General features: G+C 34.4%; 1 protein-coding gene across 1 annotated transcript in view; it reads left to right on the top strand.

Moving 5' to 3' along the window:
• The window catches only part of EYS (eyes shut homolog), a 1,520,124-nt gene that overhangs the window by 991,479 nt on the left and 506,107 nt on the right, over window positions 1-22,538 (top strand). The gene's annotated exons all lie outside the window — the stretch shown is intronic.

Raw genomic sequence — 22,538 nt, 5'->3', positions numbered from 1 at the left:
CTAATAATAATTTCTTAATAACCAATTTTACTAGTTTTTTGCTTTGTATGATATTGATTCAGTCTAAATAGGCTGAGATTTTAACCTAAGTGAAACTTTGGTCTAGGAAAGATGTTAGAATTCCAGGCTCAAAGGGAAACACAGAACTCCAAATTCTCTTCTTCCAAGACAAAATATATGGGAAGCCAAATATATATAAGTAGAAAGAAAAAAAAAAGATTTTTGTCACATAGACTATGGATAATAAGTCAAATAACGCCTTAAATATGATTTCTATATTCTTTTCCCACTTTCCATAATCTGGAAAGGACTTAGATACATCTACAAATATGTGCATATATGCAGCAACTATGATAAAACAGACTCAAAATTATTTCAAAAGAGAAGAGGTAAAAATATACTTTAACATTTTTTCTGTATAACATACTTATATCATTTATGTAAATTTTACTTCACTTAAAACAATATGGTATAAATGAGTTTTCACTCCAGGATATAACTTGGAGAATACTCTCAGAAAACGAGTCTGACCTGATGGAAAATGTAGCAAAAGGGACTGTTGGGGAATGGTCAGAGAAGTTGGAGAATCAGGGGTGATCAGTGTCCCCCAAAATTAGGATACTATCTTGAATATGGTTGACAGTGTCAAACTCTACAGAGAACTCAAGAAGGATGAGAATTGAGAAAAGGTTATTAAATTTGGCGATTAACAAATTATTGGTAACCTTAGAGAGAGCAATTTCAGTTGAATGAGGACTGCCTAGACTGTCTGGAGTTGAGAATAGAATGAAAAGAGAAAAAGTGGAACCTCTGATTCAATAAATTTTTCAGTTAGGTGGCCAGGAATCAGGAAGACTCACCTTCATGAGTTCAAATCTGGTCTCAGATACTTGAGAGCTATGTAATTCTGGGCAATTCACTTTACCCAGTTTGCCTCTTCTGTAAAATGAACTGGAGAAAAAAATGGCAAACCACTCTAGTATCTTTGGCAAGAAAACCTCACAGGGTCACAAAGAGTTGGACAAGACTGAAATGACTGAACAGCAAGAGGATGATAAAGGAAACAATCTGCTAGTGAAGGTGGAATAAAATCAGTGAAGAATGTAAAAGAATTTGCAAAGTAGAAAGATCAACTTTTCCTGTGGGACAGGAATGAAGGTGGAGATAATGGAGAAAGACAACTAAAAGTGGGAAATGGTAGCTTTCAGCAAATGCCTTCAGTTTTTTCAGCGTAAACATTCTCAGCTCTGACTGGCATAAGGGGGTAACATAGGATATTTGATGAAGGATGAAAAGGTTTGGAAAAGTTGCTGTGGTGAAAGGAAGAGTGAAACAATTAAGGAGATAAAAATTCCTTTATAAAGCTTAGGAAACATGGATTTGTAGTGCCCCCACCTTGGAAAGAGCCTGGATTTGGGAGGAGTCTGGGAATAGGCTGGTTTTATTTTCTTTTTTTCCTGACAGCTACATCAAAACCAGGGATAAAAAAACTGAGTAATATAAAACTGATAGTACTCATTTAGTAAATAGAATGATTGTTTTTGAAATACAAGAATTGTGGTTCATTGCCTCTTATCTATGATGGCAAATTCTGTTCCCTTTTAACTTTGCTTGGAGAAGTTATTAGATCACCATAACCTCATAACTCATAAACTCAGTAGATATTCTATGCTTCCTGCTTACTTTATTTTCAGTATTGCCATTATTCAGTCGTTTCAGGAGTGTAAGATTCTTCCTGGCCCCATTTTGAGCTTTCTTTACAAAGAATACTGGAGTGGCTTGGCATTTCCTACTTCAGCTCATTTTATAGGTTTAAGAAAATGAAGCAAACAGGGTTAAGTGACTTGCCCAGGGTCACACAACTAGTAAGTATCTAAGGCTGAATTTGAATTCAAAAATAGTGCTCCTGACTCCAGGCACTCTACCTACTGTGCCACCTAGATGCCCTGTTTTCAACGTATTCATGGAGAATTTCTTTAGTCTAAAATAATGGCATGGGTTCAGATGATGGTAAAGACAGGAATAACTCATTTATTTAAGTCCTAAGATTTATAAAGCATTGTCTTTATAAAAACTCCAAAAGATAGATGACTCAATTATTAGTATACCCATTTTTCAGATGAAGAAAAAGTTAAAATGACTTGCCCAATTTCCCATTGCTGTTAATGTATCGGACATGATATTGAAACCCAAATCATCTGACACTAAGATCAGATCTCTTTCTACCCTACCAAAACTGCCTAAATCTACACATGCTAGTAGAATAATTATGAACATTCAGCAAAGCCTCACTAATTCTGTTACTCTGGGTCAGGAATAAGGATTTTTCTTTTGAAGCAGGCGGAACTGAATTTATGAATTCACTGATATTAGGGATTGCCAATGAGGAATCTATCTCCACTCATGAAGATTAGTATCTGCTCTTGTAGTCCTGAGCCTTGGAGAGTGACCTGGGACAGTGAGAGGTTAAACAATGGCCAGAGTCACAAAATCAGTCTGTGCTGGAAGCAGCACTTTAACCCTCTGCTTCCTTCCCACATGCCACTCAACCTCCCAAGCTCATTACTTCTGCCCTTTTGGGCCACTTTTTTCCAATTGGTAAATTTTTCTAAATCCTCCATTTTGAGAAAGGCCCCTCATCAGGTACTCTTCATTCTCCCAATGATTCCCAAACTTTTTTGGCCTACCGCCCCCTTTCCAGAAAAAAATATTACTTAGCCCCCTAGAAATTAAATTTTTTTAATTTTAATAGCAATTAATAGGAAAGATAAACACATATGTGGCCATCATAGCCCCCTGGATCGCTGCAGCACCCACCAGGGGGCGGTAGCACCCACTTTGGGAATCACTGCTAGACTTTGCCATCATGCTTCCTCCAACCCACCTGTACCTGATAGGGCAATGGACTTGGATTTAGAAACTACTGAGTCATTGGAAATGCACATTGGCTACAGGAGTTGGAGGGGTAGAGTGGGTGGAGGGGAGAGTAAGAACATGAATCGTGTAACCATGGAAAATTTTTCTAAAAATAAAAATTTTTTAAAAAGAAAGAAATTACTGAGTTCAAACCAGTCCCAGAAACTTAATAGCTTTGTGACCCTGGTAAGTCACTTATCCTCTGTTTACCTCAGTTTTTTCATCTTTAAAATAATAGCACCCACTTTCCTGAGCTGCTATATGGATTAAATGAGATAATATTTGCAAGGAACTCTACACACTTTAAAGGGCTATCTAACACTAGCTATTATCATCATCATCATCATCATCATCATTCTTCTTCTTCTTCTTCTTCTTATTATTATTATTATTATTATCTTATATGTAGCATTGTCTCATTGGGATATAAGCTTCTGGAGGGCAGGAATTGTCTTTGTTTTTGTTTTTATTTGTGTCTCCAGTACTTGGCACAAGGAAGGAAACTGATGACTCTAAGAGTTGGAAGAGGAGGAAGAGTATTCCAAGTATGGAGCACAGCAGCAACAGATAGAATATCCATGTATGGGAAGCAGGCTATTTGGGCTGTAGCATCATTGAATGTGAAGAGAGAAATGGTGAATACCCCTAGGAAGATGAGTTGTAATGAAATTATGATGGCTTTAAGTGGCAAATGGAGGTATTTTATCCTAAGAACAGAGGTGGGGGAGCCACTGATACAACATCAACTACCCTAAATAGGAATGGTCTAAGAAAGTAGGAGAAGCCATTTAGAGTGATAGATAGAGCATCTCAGGATCTGGAGAGTTTGGCATGAAGAAAGGATAATGGAAATGGCCTCTGAGGATCTGGCAGGCTTGCCTTTTGAAATACACTGACTGTATGATCCATGACAAGTTGTTTAACCAGAGGCAGCATGGTATTCTATTTAGAATGCTGCCCTCAGAGGATTCCGGTTCCAAAGCACACCACTTACTCTTTCTGTCACCCCGAGCAAATAATTCAATATCCCTAGTTATCAGTTCCTAATCAATAAAATTTAAAGATTGGAATTGAGATTCTCTAATATTCTGTCCAGCTTTAAATTTTTGGTCCTATGATCTCCTGATTATAATTTACAGAATAGGTGCTTTTGTACATTGATAAAGAGCATTTCCTCACTGGGAAGCTCCACATACCAGTGAAATCCAAGGTCTGGATAGACCTTTCCCCCATCCTTAACTTTCCAAAAACTTACATCATAGGATAATAGATCAGAAAGCTAAGGTTGGAAAGGGGACCCATTGATTCATCTAGTCCAACTCTCTTATTTTAGATGAGAAAATTGAGACATAGAGAAGCTTAAGTGATTCACCCAAGATAACGACTGGTAATTGGTGACAGAGCTAAGATTTGAACTCGTGTTTTATGACTCCAAGTTCAGCACTCTAAATACAACTTGGAAGCTGTGTATACATGTGCATGTGTGTATATATGTATGGGTGGGTGGGTGTGTTTTTAGTAATGACTCGATAAGTAACAGAAAAAATAAAACAAAACCCTTGAGTGCCCAAATAAAGTTTATGAACATTCTTTTAGCCACTTCCAATCCATGAAAGCTAGTGTTTCCATCTGTTACAAAAAGTAGGAAAAAGAAAAATCTGGAATACATTTCCCCAAACTGGGTTTCTAAAGACTTGAATGGTGACAAATAAGGACAAAACTGGAGAAAGGATAAGTAAAAGCAATTAACATTTATCAAGGAGAATTCTGCCCTACTGTTGGCAGAGAGCTCAGAAAGTCAGGGCTCCAGCTGGCTACACTCCACACATTATTGCCTAAAAGTTGATACCCAGTGTTAACTTTGTATTGGTTTTTCTGTCTGACACCCAAGAATATACAACCTAGGGAGTTTTTGCAATGACATGATTGGGAGCAATAGAGGATGCAAAAAAATACTGATTTTTGCTCATCTAAATTCTCAAACTCAGCATTTCATTAAAAGAAAAATTCTGCATTTACTGGGTAAGCAAGAACATTAGGTTGTAGATGAAGCTAAGTGGCTTAAAACCATATTTACCATATAGAAACTGTAGTCATGAAACGATTGAGGTTTGTATATTACAATGCAATGACTTTCCATTCTAATGGCTTTCAACTCATAATAAGGTTATTTTGTTAAAAAGAGGTTCTTTTCCTCAACATTTTTATGAGCTTCAAAGCAATCATTTTGCTGGCAGATGGAAAAAAAAGGTTACCAGTCCAAGTGTTAACACTTCTGCTCTACCACAATGGCCTCTGTTTCTAGTCAATCATCCACAGTAATAAAAGTGATCAACCAGCTGCCCATTTTACCAAGTGTTCCTGAGAAACTATTTCTCTCTTTCATAGCTGCACCTGTCCTCCGTGTTGCAATATCACTCTATTCTTGCCAGTGCAAAGTGTTTTCTGGGTTCTTAACAACTCAGAACATACCGCCCCAACAACATTGTCTAAAATGTTTTTAATCACAAGGGCCCAGTACTCCTTTCAGTTATTTCAAAGCAAAGACCACTGCAACTCAGTAGATTCTACTGAGACATGAGGAGCGATGAGGAGACTCCTAATGCTAGTAAAATAGGAAACGTATTAAATTCATAACTGAGTTATGTTAAAATGCATGAAAAATTTGACAAATGTTTTATTAATGCTTCTTATTTTGTTTTTCACATCACTTCCCAGTGTCCTCTGTAGAATACTACCTCTCTACCATAATAAATAGAAACAGTTAAGTAAAACAAACTGATACTTAATTTGTCTGACAGGATATTCAGAATCCAGCACATGTGCGCCACCACTAGAGAAATATATTTGACTTCAGCTTAAGTTCTGAAATAAAGCATTAATTAATTGATACGCTGATCTCTTTTAATGTTGTTTTCCTTTATGGTATAATGGCTATTTCTCTTATTTTCTTAGTTCTTCTTTCTCAGTTCTATGTAAATTCATTCAGTCTTTCCAAGAGAAAGTTCTATTTTTGAAATAAATATTTTCCTTCATGAGAAATTATTATTGAAAAAGAAGTAATAGTTAAAATGAGTAAGTAAAAGAATGACAATTCTACAAAAAAGGAATATTATAGCATGATCTAGATTTAAATAGTACATTGCTTATAGTCATTTGCTATAATATCAAAATTTAAGAAAATGCTAAAAGTTGAGAAATATCCAAATATTTTATGAAGAAAAGTTTTCACCCTTAGTTTTACTCCTATTATCTGCTGTGTAAATAAGTGCAGTAGAAGTTATTATGAACTTACAGGACAAATGAAATAAGATACTAACTGAATTTTCATAACCCGAAGGTGGGGGCTTAAAGAATTTTGAGTCTAGAATACTCTAAACTAGATAATGGAATTTACTGACAAATTTTTCTTCTTATAGCCCATCTCTTATATGTCATAAATATTCAGATAGACTAAAATGAAATATTTCTGGGAATTAGGTGACTCTTCAGGCAATACAAGAAATTCTAACATTCTGCACAAAAAAAGAGTAAGTAGTAAAGTCCAATGCAGAGAAGTTGAATTGCATAATGTATACAGTTATAAATCACCATGGATACCACAAACACATACCTTAAACATTTAACTAAGCCACATTTTGAATTATGCATAATGGATAGGTTTTTTGTTTGCTTATTTTAATGAGAAATGCATATTAATTTTTATTAAATAAATCAGTATATAAATAGAATGTATTTAATTGTAAATTTTGCTAAGGTCAGCTGTTCTATATATGGCATACTATTTGTAACGCCCGGTCATGAATGGTATTTTTGTTGTATTGGTGACTACTTTCTCAAATTGTCTTGACTTTAATCCCTCTTATTTTACTGCTCTGCCATGAACAGTTTAAAGTAACATTTATAAATTAAGAGAGAATAAGAACTAAGGTTCTTTGAGGCTCAAAGGTAAGGTCAGTCATCATATTTCACCACTTAAACCATACTCACAAAATGGAAACAAGTACAACAGTTTTTAAAGTAAACCAAACATGACATAAGTATGTACATAGTGGTGGAGATGGAAGGAACACTACATTTGATGTCAGAAAATCTAGATATGAAACATTATTTCACCTCACTGGCCTTTGGTTTCCCATCGTTAAAATAATTTAAGGGTAAAAAAGAGACTATACACATATATCTATATACACATATATAGAGAGAAATAAATGATAATGAAATAGTGTAACACAATGTCATATTTGTATTCAAAGATGATTCTGTAGAACAACTCTCACTTGGGCAAGTGCTTTAACATCCTCTTCCCAAGAGTGATTACAAATCAAAGGATTATAGATTGGACCTTTGGAGGGACTTAGAGATCATCCAGTCCACTGCCTTAATTTTATAGGATATAAAACCAATACAGAATGAGATTAAGTGACTTCTCCCAGTAACATAAGTAGTGAAGTGGCTAGGCTAGGAGTTAAATCAAGGAGCCCTGATTTTAAATCTAGCAGGTTTTCCTTTGTGCTGTATTAGGAGCTCATCTGTTTCTTCTCACAACAGAGAGGTGATGGATATTGAATACAGAATGTCACACATGCTGTTAGATGTAATTTAGGTTTCAGTTTGCTTTGTTTAACTGCCTTTCTTTTCATAAAGGAGTATTCTATTCAAAAGTAGAAGGGCCAGGAATATAAAAAGTAAACCAAAAAACATCAATAAGATATTTAAAAAAGAAAAATATGAGGGAATTGAAAGACTAGAAATATAGAAATTACTGAGGAATCAAGTTTTAACTTAATAAGAGGGAAAATAGAGTGAGATGTTAGAAAATCAATAGATGAAAATAAAAACCTGGGTTCAAGAAAAATGAAAGCAGTAAAAGTAAGACAAATTAATAGGCTTATAACATAATGAGGCTATGGGGAGAATAGAAGAATGAGTATTTTGTTGAAAACTAAAATGAAAATGAAAATGACAGTTGGGACTTTATGCTCATCTGTGGCAATTATCAAAATATTGCATTCTGTACCACATACAGTCAGAAACAAATTACCTCAGGTGCACAATCAGGCAACAAAATCCTAAATCAAAGCTGAAATGACTCTAAGATTAGTGAGCGAGGAAGAATGTTTCCTGGCAAAGTGCATTGATAGCTTATGGCTTTGGGTAGGGAGCAAGAGACACCTCCCAGTCAAATAAGTTAGGATTTTTCCCTTTTAATATGTATTTGGCATGTTATTTTATTTATCTTCTTTTGATTTTGCTATGATTAATTTTCTGTTGTGGCAATTAATAATATTGTGAGGACAATTCATTTGAAATATTGGAAGGAGAGAATGTGGGAAGGAAGAAGAGGAGAGGGGGGAGAGAGAGAAAAGAACAATTGGAAAGTTTAAGATCATTTTGGAAAGGATGTTGCTTTGGATGCTAGTCTAAGATGTACCTCTAAAACCAATTCTCTCATCTTTTTTGATAGTAGAATAAATCTAAGACCATTCATTTCACCTTTATGGAAACATGATTTTGGTGGGGAAAATGTTCTTTCGTTCATAATTTACTTTCAATTGATCACTTTACTGTGTGTTTGGAATGACTTATGTTGTCTCTTTTCTTTCAAATACTTTTTAAAGTGGATTCAATCCCCACAAGTGGCTTCAGATTGACAGCAATGGCAAATGAAGTCTTTGATTTATCTACAATGTGTATAAAGAATGAAAAATGGCTGTGCAGGCTTCCCAAGTGCTCCTTCTACCTTATTCTTGAAATAAGGTCTCAAGAACAACCAGATTTAAAGAATTACTGAGACTCTGGAAGCACTGAATCTCTTCTTATTGTCCTTTGACTATTAAGGATGTTGTTGCCTTTAAGTGTGTGGCATAAATACGTGTTCATACACCAATATAGTCAAAAGATAAAGAAATGAGCATTTTAGTGTGAGACAAAAGCATAGGAAGTTTCTCCAACTTTCCATAATGTTAAATAATTTTAAAACTCTATAAAACAAAAAAAATCAACCATAATACCTCGAGGACTGAAATAATTGTGGGAATGATGAGATAAAAATGATCATTGTTATGACATCATTATCCACTAAATCCATGATCATGTCCATGAGTTCATTCAATCACAAACCTTATCTGATAAATAATTTTAGAGTTAAGTTCTATTTTTTCTTCCTTACCTTTATAAATTAATAATTAATAATTCTTTTTTCCTATAGATATTAAGAATTTGCATTTTCCTTTATCTGTTAGAGCATAACATTGAGAGAAATTGTTTATGGAGCCTAGTATAGTATCATGCATTTAGTTATTACTTAAATACTTGTGGATATGATTGGTTTGTAATAATATCTGTTTGCCAAGTTAGTATATTCTACTTTGCAACTTGTTATATAGCTGTAGGAATTTTTACACTATCTAGATAAGTATAACAAATATATTTGATCAAATACTATGCATTTTAGTCGTTTAGAAGTTTGTATAAGTGCTAGCTGTTATTATTATTATTGTTTTGGCCACCTGCATTTGAAACTATTATACTCTTGTATTCATATCATAGCCTTTTATTCACACCCAAAAAAGCTATAGTACACTCAATAATTCAGAGTACTAAATTAGATAAATACAATTTGAATAAGGAAAATCAATCAATCAATAAATTAACACTTTATAAGGACTTAACATGTGCCAAACATTGAGATAAGTGTTGGGAATACAAAAAAGAAATAAAATAACCCCTGCTTTCAAAAAGTTCATATCCTAATGAAGGAGACAACACGCAAACAATATATACAAACAAGCTATATATAGGATAAATAATAATTTAGAGAGTGCAGGCACTAGAGTCAAGAGGGTATAGGAAAGGCTTCCTGTAAAAGATGTGCTTTTAGTTGAGATTGAAAGGAAGCCAGAGAAATCAGTTGACAGAGCTGAGAAAGAACAACATTCCGTAATTGGAAAATGCTAAAGAAAATACCCAGAGCTAAGATTTAGAGTGTCCTGTTCATGGAATAGCCAGGAGGCCAAGGTCACTAGATCAAAGTAAGGTCTAAGAACACTAGAAAGGTAGGAGAGAAACAAGATTACTGAGGTCTTTGAATGCCAAACAGAGGATTGTATACTTGATCTTAGAAACAGTGGAGAATCATTGGAGGTTTTTGTTTGAGATCTGGTGGCCTGGGGTGGGACTTGATGAGCTTAAGGAAAATAAATGGTGGCAGAATGGAAGATGGGTTGGAATGGAGAGAAACTGGAAGCAGGCAGACCAATAGGAGGCTACAGCGGTGACTGCACTGTAGTGGTGGCAGTGTCAGAAAAGAAAAAGGCAAATTTGAGAAATGTTGCACAACTGAAGTCGAAGGGCATTGGCAATGGGATTGAGGAAGGGCTAGGGGAGCAGAACTGAGATATAATGAGTAGGCCAGGTTGACTCCTTAGGTTGTGAGTTTGAGGGACTGGGAGGCTGGTGTTCCCCTCAAAAGTAATATGAAAAGTAGGAGGAAAAGTTTAGAGGATAATAAATTTTCTTTAGGGCATATTGAGTTTAATATGTCTGCAATTCAAGATTTGGGTTTTAATCTTGCCTTGGAAATGAACTAGCTGCAAATCTTTGAATCAGTTATCTTCTACATCTATTTCTTCATCTACATAATAGTATATAAATAATAAATAATAGCATTTATTCCACAAAGAAGCTGTATCCAGTGATATTGATAAATTTAAAATAATATATATTAGATATATTAATAATTTTCAAACCTCAAGAAAATGTCATATACATTTGAGTACTAAAAATGGCCAATGTTTAAAGTTTTGAAATATTAAAATAGTTAGCTCTGATGCAGCTAGGTGGCAGAGTGGTTAGATTGCTGAGCCTAGAGTTAGAAAGTCTCATCTGGCCTCAGAAATTTACTAATGGTGTAACTCTGGGCAAGTCACTAAACCCTATTTGCCTCAAATTTTCTCATCTTTAAAATGAGATGGAGAAGGAAATGATAAAGCGCTCCAGTATCTTTGTAAGAAAAAAACAAAAACAAATGAGATCACAAAAGAGACAGATATAATTGAAGATGATTTAACTACAGCAGTCTCTGAAAGGACCTACCAAACCAGAAAAACTTCACATACTGACCTGTCAAATGTCATAGCTGAATTCGAAGACACTCACTAGAAGGTTTTACAGGAGATTATTTTTTCCTCCACAGTAACTCAACAATCTTATTTCATGGGTTATCTATATTGGTAGAAAGCAGACCCATGGTGATGAAAATCAAAGATCCTTGACATATTAAAACATTAAATTCATTGCAATTTTTTTCTTTAAAGCATGAAATTGGTTTCTTCCATTTTAATTTTAATTGGGTTGTATTTTCTCTTAATTTATTTCAGTTCCAACTTTTAAAATAGCTTTTAAAAAATACTGCTATGAAATGTATGTCTTTATTACTATCCCTACAACTTACTAGTTCTGGAAGCCTTAATTATATAGGATCATAGTATTTAGATTCAAACAATTTTTCAACATTCAGAGGCTACGCTTCCTCATTGTCCACTCACTTGTCCAATGCAGTCCAGCTTCCCACCCAACTACTTGACTAAAACTAGTCTCACTAGAATTGCCAGTGATTTCTTAACTTCCAAAGCTGATGGACTTTTTTATCTCTATCTGCAACTATATAGAGTTTGAGAAGTCTACAGAACAATCCAGGTAAAGATGTCCAAAAGTAGATGGGGGAGATGTCTTTCTATCTCTCTATCTCCTGAGTGACAGAGACAGAGACAGAGATAGAGATCTCCCCATCAGCTTTCTGGACATCTTTACCTAGATGTTCTGTAGACCTCTCATACAATTGAAAAATAGGATTCATTGTCTCCACACATAAATCTATCCTTTTTTAAACTATCCTTTTGAGGAAACAACAGTCTTACCAGTTACCCAAGTTTGTAACCTCATAGTTTTCCTTAATTGTTTCTTCTCTCTCACTTTCCACTCTAAATCTTTTTTTTATTTGATCTTTACAACATATTTCAAATCTATGCTCATGTTACTAATAAAGTCATTATTCTAATTCAAGACTATATTACATTTTTCTTGGACTACTATAATCACTTAAAAAAATTTCTTACCTTCCATCTTAGAATCAATATTATGTGTTGGTTCCAAGGTAGAAGAGCAGTAAAGGCTAGACAGTGGGGGTTAAGTGACTTTCCCGTAGTTACACAGGTAGGAAATATCTAAGGCCAGATTGGAACTCAAGACCTCCTGTCTCTAGGCCTTGCTCTCAATCCACTGAGATTAGCTGCCCCTGTAATTACTTCTAAGCTCTCACTATCTCCAGTATATCTCCTATCAAATCTTAATAATAATAGTCTTCCTAAGGTATTTCCTAAGTGACTATATTATTGTCCTACAAAACATTGAGTTATGCATTTTTGCTTCTAATAAAAAAGAAAAACTTCATCTGATATTTAAATCCAATATAATCTACCTGCTACCTTCCATGGCATTTAATTCCTCCTCTTCCTACAGTATATATCCTGCCAAAATGACCTATCAGTTGTTCCTCAAACTCATTATTCTATTTCCCATCTTTTGACTTCACACAGATGGTCCCCCATGTCTGCAGTATACTTATTATCTCTATCTCTTTTAAGATCAATTCAAAACTCAATTCAGGTTCTACCTCCTTGGTGAACCATTCCATAATATTCCCCAGTTCTTAATGTTCTCTCCTTCATCAAATAGTATTTTTATTTACTTATCCATTTGTATGTTATAGCCTCCCCCATAAAAATGTAAGCTACTGAAGAGTAGAGATCTTGCCCTACCAAGCCTCATCCTTAGATCACTGCCTTCATCCCCTGCCTTTGCTCCTATACTGCTGACCTAAAGTGGAGAAAATTCCAAAATTATATTGACTGAGTTCACTAAAATTTTATGCTACATAACCTAAAGTAGAACTTCAAAGTAACAAGGTAATTTTTGAATATTTCCCCATTTAATTCACCATCCCAGTCACCCCAGTAGCTCTTCTAAATATTTTTATCCCTCCTCAAACTTCCCATGGCTTCCTCTCACCTCACTATCTCAGCTGAAAACCTTCCTTCATGTTATACTGAAAAAATCGAGCATTCACCAAGAGCTCCATCTTCCCTCCTTCTCCTTATCTCATAGCACCCAGATATCTTCTGCCAAGATTTATTTCTTTATCCCTGTCTGACAAAATGATGTGACCCTTCTTTCCAAGGCTAATCCCTTTATATAGATCAGTGATTTCATGGCATCCTGTATTTTCTAGATCACTTCTCTACCATCCCCATTCTCTCACCTCAGCCTTTCCCTGTTTATTGGAAGCTACCTTACTGCCTCCATGTATGCCCATGTCTCCCCTGTCTTCAAAAACTTTTTGATCTATCTATTCCCTCTACTTATTATTCAGTGTCTCTCTTTCCTTTTGTTGCTAAACTTTTTGAGAAGACCAGCTACAATATATGCTTTCTCTCCTTAATTCTCCGTATTCTGGTTTCTGACGTCATTCAACCAAAACTATTATCCCTGCGGTTCCCAATAATTTCCTTATTGCCCAATTCAATGGTCTTTTCTCAATCCTCATCTCTCTTTACCTCCCAACAGCCTCTGAGACTGTTGATCACCCTTCTTGCCTTGATACTCTCTTTTTACTATCTTTTCATGACGGTATTCTTCTTTGATTTTCCTCCTATCTGAAATTTTCAGTCTCATTTTCTAGATCTTCATGCAAGTCACAGCTGCTAACTTTTGTTGTACCACTGGGCTCTTTCCTGAGCCATCTTCTCTTCTCCATCTATAGCATTGCATTTGGTGATCACAACAGTTACCCTGATTTCAATTATTATCTCTACACTAATCATTCTCACATCTCCTTATCCATCCTTAAACTCTTTATTGAACTCTCACATCTCCAACTGACCATTGCATATAATAAGCTGGATATCCTTATAAACATGTTAAATTTAGCATATCCAAAAATGAACTAATTATTTTTTCCTCAAAACCCACCCTCTTCTAAACTTCTCTATTATTCAAGAGAGCACATCACCTTTCCAGTTATCCAGGCTCTCAATGTAGATGTCATTCTTGATTTCTCACTCTCACACACATCCTATATCCAATATATTACAAAATTTGTTGAATTTACCTTGATAACATCTTTCCTATATGCCTCTTTGACTTTCCTCTAACAACCCTAGTACATGCCATCATCTCCTCTCATTTGAACTACTGAAATAGCCTTTTGGTTTAACTGCTACCAAAAGTCCCTCCTTACTCCAGTGCATCCTCCACTCATCAGTCAACATGATCTTTCATAAGTACCAAATTCCATTGACTTCTTATCACCTTCAGAATTAAATGCAAAATCTGTTTGGCATTCAAAACCTTTCATTATTACCTGCTCTCCCCAACTCTCCAGTTTTTTATTCTTACAGCCTCCCAGTACCCCACCACATACTTTTCAATGCAATAACCCTGGAATCCTTTTTCTTCTTTAACCATGATAGTCCATCCTTTGACTTCTGAGCATTTTCAACGGTCATTTCTCTCACATGAAATGTTTTTCCTCATTTATACCTCCTGGACTTCCCTGGCACCTTTCAAGTCCCAGATAAAACCTTACCTTCTACAAGAAGTGTCTCCTGATCCAACTTAATTCTAGTGCCTTCCCTCTCAATTATTTCCAATTTATCCTGTATATAAACATATAGCCTAGATAAATATAATTGTTTACATGTTGTATTTCCCACCAGATTATAATGTAGTTGGAGAGAGGAACTGTTTTGTGGCTTCTTTTTTATTTCCAGTATTAGCACAGTGCCTGGAACACAGTAGCTAATAAATCATTATTGACTGAGTGACCTTTGTTTTGTATTTATTTTTTATTACCTAGTATAGTTTCTTGTACATGTTAGGTGCTTAATAGAAGTTTGTGGTATTGAACTGAGTTTCAGAAACCACAAAGATCATGAATTATAACCCTCTTATTTTGCATGTGAGAAATATGGGATTTAGAGAAGTTAAATAATTTGCAGATGGTCACATAGGTAATAGAGACAGGAATCTGAGTCAACAATCTAACATTCTTTCAACTATACCACATAATTCAATATATGTTCACTTTTTTGCATTTAGAAATAGAAAGAAAAGAAGAAACTCATAAGTGTGCTCTCATGATATGTAAGAAAAGAAATTTCTGAAACCCAATAATTAAGCTCAAAATGATGATTTCGTATAATTGTATTACTGTACATTTTCTATCTCATCAACAACGAGTAAGCATAAACTCAGGAAAAGCAGAAGATATATTATACTTTTTTTTTTTTAACATTTGTGCCCAGAATTTTGAAAGAGCTTTTGACCGAAACTCTAGGGTTGGTTTTGAGCAATAGTAATAACAATTAGAACCATATGTAATCTTAATAACATTATTAGTTATATTTTAATCATAATATTATGAGTCACATGGACCCTAAGCATCCTTAAATGGGATATTTATAAATCCAGATTAAGATATACTTGTTCCCTTTTTTCCCATGTAGTCTTGGCCCCATAAAATTATTTGTGTGCGCATACACACACAGACACAGACACACACACACACACACACAAGCTTTCTGTCATAATATGATCTAGCACTATAAAAATAGCTTTCTTTCCCTATTCATATAAGAACATCCCTTTGTTCTAGTATCTCCAATTTAAAAAGTGAGTTTAATTGACATTAATTTTCTGTGAAAACTTGGGCATTAGAAAATGGTGGCTGGACTTTTGGAAAGTGCCATCTTATTTTGAGTAAATAAAATGCTTAAGAAATAGCATATCAAATAAAAAAATTACTATATCACATAGAATGCCTCAATTCATAGTTCTATATTAGAAATATCTTTAGTTTCTTGCCATCTTGACATTTTTGGTAGGTTTAAAGTCAGACAAAATACTATTTTGAACTAAAAATTATATTTTCTGTACCCTAAGACCTGTGTATTTAAAACTGGAAAGGACCTTAGAGAACATTCAGTACAACTTCCTTTTTTTGTAGATGAGAAAACTGGATTCCAAAGAGGTCAAACAGGTAACAGATGATATAGCTGAGCTATGAATCCAGGTTCTCTGATTCCACATCTAGCATTCTTTCTGATGACTATATAATATTCCAAATTGGATGTGTCATAATGCTGTTTTTTCCCCTGGAGGTACAAAATTATAGTTTTAAATGGGATAACTCTTAATTTATGGCTAACACCATTTATGGTCACTGTGAATTAATATATTACCATTGAAAATGTCCCCCTCCTACCTCTCTCCATGCCACCATTTTGTATTTTTAGGAAAAAAGAAAATTTAAACCAATAACACTTCACTGAAAGAACTGAAAAGCAAAGAATAGATAAGCATGCAGCCTTTATAAAGAAGTTTTGAAAGACATTTTCTTGGATAGTGTGGAAAATTATACTGTTCTGACCCTGAGCTTATATGAGCCTGAAATGTTGATAGCCCTTATGTTTCTGCTGCCTCAGGATTGCCTAGGGATTATGGATGATCCTGCCCTCATCGTTGTTGAATATGTATGTTGTGTGAATTCAAACTGCACAGGCCATCTGGGGGGAGACAGGCTTACTCTAGCATTGTTCTCATCCAAAGTTTATACATGAGGGATATGCATTTCATGGGGAAAATTAAGAAGTCACAGCAATCAAAACACGCTCCATTTTAGAAAGTTCATTGTGTGCTTTAGGGCTAAATATTCACAGCATGCATTTTAAAGATGCAATTAGGGGCAATGATGCACAAAATTGCATGCGCAAAGAAAATATTATTTTTAGAAATGCATTTGAAACATCTAAAGCATCTAAAAATAAAAGATTGGACTGCCCAGGTGAGAACCTGTGGAAATTTTAATGACCTCTGTTGTATGTAGAGCTAATCATATTTCCAGCTATTTTAGAGAGTTGATTTCAGTGAAGCTCTCCAGATGCTGGAAATCTTGCAGCCTCTGAACTAAATGATTCCTCATGGCAAGGGAATCTAAGCATTTGGTCATTATCTTATGATATATTAAGCACAACCTAATTGCTGTTATAAAGCAAGTTAAATCTTCGCCATCTTATAATTTATGTCTCTTAGTTAGAATGATTCAGAGCTGGAAAATGTAATCTAACCTTTAACCTCCCAAATTAATAATATTTCTTCATTAGTTAATGTATCCTTTTTTACTAAATCACATATGATTTTATTTTTGAATCATTGCTTTTTGCTATTAGCATCCTCCTCCATGTTAGCGAGGTTCATCCAGAAGGAGAGGCAACATCTGGAAACCCTGACACTTTCCCATTAATAAACGTGTTGCATGCTTAGAGGTGGTAATAATTAAAAAAGAAGAAGAACAAAGACAGTCATTAGTTGAAACAATTGACAATTGAATTTAAGTCAAGAAAATATGAGAATTCTGACTCAGACACTTACAAGCTTACTATGTACCAATCATTGAGCTATGAATGAAGGTTAAAGATTGAAGGCTTAAGGCAAAAAAAAACAGTCTTTGCATTCAAGGAAATTATATTCTACTGAGAAATAGGGAGAAATACAAACAGATAAGTAATCTCAAAATACACGAAATAATATTGTGTCCTTGTGTACCAGACAAGTCTGAGGGAATCAGGAGAGACTTGATGTCAGAGATAGCACTTAAATTTAGACATCAAGTAAGTCATCCTTCAAGAGGTTAAAAATATAAAAGAGATGGATTCTAGGCATAGGCAACAGTACATACAAAAGCATGGAGGTGGAAGAGAGAATAAAACAGCAGAAAAAACAGTTTGATTGGATTGTAGAGTACATGAAAGGCAATATCATACACTAAATTTGGAGGAGACTGGAACTAGACTGAGAAGTACTTTCAGTCTTATTAATAAATATTAAAATAAAATGAATTGCATTTTTCTGTCAAAAATTATTTTTCTCAACTCTCCTCTTTGCCTATGAAAATCCTGTTAATCATTTAGAGCCCAATTCAAATGCTTCTTCCTGCAAAAAATTTACCTTAACACCCCTTTCTCATTCAAACACCAACAATTAATGATGTTTCCTATTATTTATGTGATTTTCTATGTAAAAGCAACTAATAATATTTCATGTGATTATCTTTAATTTATGTGGTAAAGAGAGAACTATTTACCTCTATACTACACTTATGTAATATTGTACCTTAAAGTTATTTGTTTTGGTTTCTTATTCTCCTATAAAACTAAAAGTTCCTTGAGGGCAGAGGTCATGTTTTATCAAAACTTTGTTTTTCTCTCAGTGCCTGAATAATACTGTGCACACAGGAGATATTTAAGAAACATTAGTTTTGGCCTTCAGTTTTCAACTAGAAGAGCAATAGTTTTATGTGCCTATTTAGGTCTGCAAAAGGTTATTCTTATATATTGCTGTGTTGGGAAAAACTGAGGGAACCAATTTAGCAAACAGCTGCCATGCTGAACATGTTGCTCAGATTGATATTTCAGGAAAGTAACCTTCACCATCATCACCCAACTGTCCTGATAAAGGAAGAGGACATTTGAGGGGAAGAATCTCAGTCTTTTGGAGATAATTCTATCCAAAGGCCATCAGTGACCTAAGACAGGGATTGAGACTTTCATCCCTGAGGATATTACCATAAAACAGAAATTTTATGGGATGTTATGCCCATTTCAGTGGATCCAAGACTTCATTAATTTAGAGAGTCTAATTTCCAGTGAAAAATACAGTAAATCCGTGCTTTTTCAGTCTCTAAGCCCATACCAAACATCATGTCCTAGAAATATTTCTACCTCGTGAAAACTCTCAATAAGAAAGGAAAGAGACAAGTATTATGCACTAGTGCTAAGTGCTTTACAAATATTATTTTGTTTGATCCTCTCAACCATGAGAGATAGGCAGGTGCAATTCTTATCCCCATTTTACAGATTAGAAAAAAACTGGCAAACAGAGGTTAAATGATTTTCCTGGAGTCACATTTATGTAGGGGCAGATTTGAACTCAGATCTGACTCCACATCCACTGTGCTATCTAAATGAAATATCTGGTGTATATTCAAGTAGAATCTCCCCTTGTCCCTGACTTCACGTGGTAAGTATTTTGTTTTTATTTCCCTTAGGGTTTTTTTTTCTAATTTTGCACAATGCCACCTTGATGCCTCTATTCTGTTTAGCCTCTACTGTAACATCATTTCAGTAAAACCTCATCCATGTCCACTTCACTACCTCCTCTGGCCACCTCCTCCAGCTTTCCCCCCTCTACCTTGTGTCTATACTCTTTTCTCTTCACTTCTGGAACCAGGAACTGTCATCAATCATTTGTGCCATTTTTCCTGGTTAGGATATGTCAGTCTTCTCCTCTACAGACCTAATCACTGACTCTGTTACTTTCCATATTTAAATGAACCTCCTCTGCCATCTCTGCCCCGCATTTTGTTTATGAATGTGAGTTCCTTGGGAGCAAGGGCTGCCTTTACTTTGGTATCTGTATCTCCACCACTCAACTGCATGTGTTGGCATAGAGTAAGTGCTTAATTAATGTCTTGATTCATTTTTTTGTGTTATTCTTGTCCTTTATATTCCTTTAATCCTTCACATAGGACCTACCCAAGTCACTGTGATTCTGCCTCTCATTTAACATAATTGTGAATTCCAGGATTTGCAGACTATCCACCTGCTATCCCTTTGTCTAGACCTTGGGTTACCCCCTCTCTCTTACCTATTATACTTGCTTTCAATGTGTTTTATTCCTCTTCTCAAGCAAAAGGCATCTTTGAAAACAAGCTGCTGCTAGCTCATACCCTTCTATGTGTTTTTCCATTACCCTTTGGGTCATACAAAGTGTGATTCTACAGAGATCATGGTGTTGCATGATTCACAGCCATATAATGCTTCTAGTAGCATACTGGTTTAAAGAAAAGAGCTGGCAAAGCAGTTTGATGTTTGGAATCACTGAAAATATCATTTCCTGTATATTTCAGATGGTTTCTGGACACTTTTAATCCTATTTGAAATGCTTATTTCTCCACTAATTAACTTCTCTATGAAACAGTAATCATTTGTCTTTACTTCTGCCCCATTATTCAAAGTCCAGAGACTGTTTAAATAGGTTAGTCTGGAACACTGCAAGAGCATAAAATGTTTTATTATCATTGTAATTCTTTCATGAATCGTAGTGTTAGAGTTGAATGGGATATAAATCTATAATCATTCAATGCAACTCATTATTGTCCACTTAGAATAGAAATACTATATTAGTTAACAATGCCCCCAATATTGTATTTGCAAAGTTGAATTTTTGAGCCCAAGCATAAGACTTTACATTTATGTCTATCAAATCTATCTTATTATTAATTCATCCCAATGATTTAGCTTGTCTTTGGGGGATCTTTTTTGTCATATAATGCTAGGTATTCCTTAAAGCTTTGTATCATTTGCAAATTGACTAATTATGCTCTCTCTGCTTTTATCTTTCATAAGTGAACACATTAAACAACACAGGATCAAACACAGATTCATGGGGAACTCCAGTGCAAACTTCCTGCCAAATTGATATAAAACTTTTAATTCCCCCTCTCTGAATACAGAAATTCAACTAATTTTAAGACCATCCGACTGTACAGTGACCTAGACCATATTTGATAGAATTTAGGTAAATTATACGAACTACAGTATCATTCCCATCTTGATCTATTGATAAAATAACTGTCCCAAAATAATAATAATGTAAGACAGGCATATGTTCTTCTTTATAATTATTTTTAAATCAGGGCTTTCTTTTCTAGATTTTAACCATTGATCCCTTTAATGATTTTAATTAGGGTTGATTTTTACCTTACTCTAGGATGATTCTACTACAAATAGATGGGAGATTCCAAAATGACTCTCATATTAATCACTAGCTACTTCCTAACATGGCTAGTTTATTTTTAAAGGTATTCAATGTTTGATATATCCGGAACCTTCTTACCCTTCTCTTGAAGAGTACTTTAATATGCTACTGGCCCAAGAATTCTAACTAATCTACAAACTCAAACAAATTTGAAATCCACATCTAGTCATTCATAATTCAAGAAGCTTTTCCAAACTACCCTAAAATATTATAATCATTTCTTCTCCAAATTTCCATAACACTTAATGTCAGAATGATTCGTTTGACAAATCATTGTGTATATACTAGAGACATTTCTCATACTATATTAAGCTGTTATTTTTGTGTTATCATTTTGCTTTTCATATTTTTGCCTTGTTTCATTATCTAGACTTAAATAGTCTTTAACACAAAATCTATAACTCATGTATACATATACTCCATGATACCTAATAAACTTCTACTTTATAGGTGGTGACAAAAAACTATTTGTAGTTGGACTAAATAGCTAGTTTATAATCCATCACATTTGATGAGTTATAGGAACAGATTAGGTCAGTCTTTGTGAGAAAAATAAAAACTTCCATGAGATAAAAATATATTTCAGCAATCTAGGCCAATTTTAATTTAGAAGTGTACTTCTTTATTTAGTCAAAGGGACATAGCAATGGAAAATAATTTGGTATCAATATATAGAACAGAAGATGTAAGGGGTTTAAGATCACTATCTTCAAATATTTGGCAAAGATGCCATATGGAAGAAAGAAGAGATATATTTGTTTTAATCCCAAAGGATGGAACAATGAATTAGAAGCAGAAGATTCAAATAGAAAAATTTAAGCTTGATGTAAAGAAAAAATTGATAAGCATGAAAGATATCCAAAAACAAAATGGGTTGCTGAAGTAAGTAGTGGGTAATCCATCTTGCCCTTCAGTTGGAGGTGCTCCTCCAAGCACCTGCCAGGTATTTTGGAGGTTTCTATTCAGGTATACAGCATGACCTTTGAGATTCCTTTTTTTGTGGAATTGTTTAAATGAAATTAAATTTCTAAAATTCTTTAAATCTGTATAGAACTATCAATAAATAGGTAACTGCCACATCCTGGTTGGGTTTGGACAAAGACTGACCATACTTGTTTTTGAAGGATGATATCTCAGAAATCAATAAACTTAATATTTACACTGAGGCAAGTCTTTTCCATATTAATTCTACATATTCATCTTTGTTATTTTTATATGCGATGTTTCATTTATGATTTCTAAAGACCTGTAATAGATGTTTTATCTTTAAATATTTAGAAATAATCATGACATTGGGGTAGCTAGATGCTATAGTAGATAGAATGTTAAAATTGTACTCAGGAAGACCTGAATGCATTTCCTTTTTCAGACAATCATTAACTGTATGATCCTGTCTCTTAAGTATCTTCATCATCAGTCTCAGTTTCTTCATCTGTAAAACTAGGATAATGATAGCACCTTCTTTAAAGAGTTATGTGAATATGTGAATCACTTAACAAACTTTAAAGCACTATATAAATGCTATTATTATTATTATTATTATTATTATTATTGATGTTGTTGTACCTCTTTTGCCAGATAGTTCCCACCTTACTATAGGAACTTCTTAGTGCTGGTGGTGTCAATCAATACCCAAGGATTCAGACAAAAATTTATAGGATCTGAAAAATTTGCTTAATAACTCT

Source organism: Gracilinanus agilis, chromosome 4 (assembly GCF_016433145.1).
Source record: "Gracilinanus agilis isolate LMUSP501 chromosome 4, AgileGrace, whole genome shotgun sequence".
Taxonomy (NCBI): Eukaryota; Metazoa; Chordata; class Mammalia; order Didelphimorphia; family Didelphidae; genus Gracilinanus; species Gracilinanus agilis.
The sequence above is the reverse complement of the archived record's forward strand: the minus strand, read 5'-3'. Positions and strand labels throughout refer to the sequence as shown.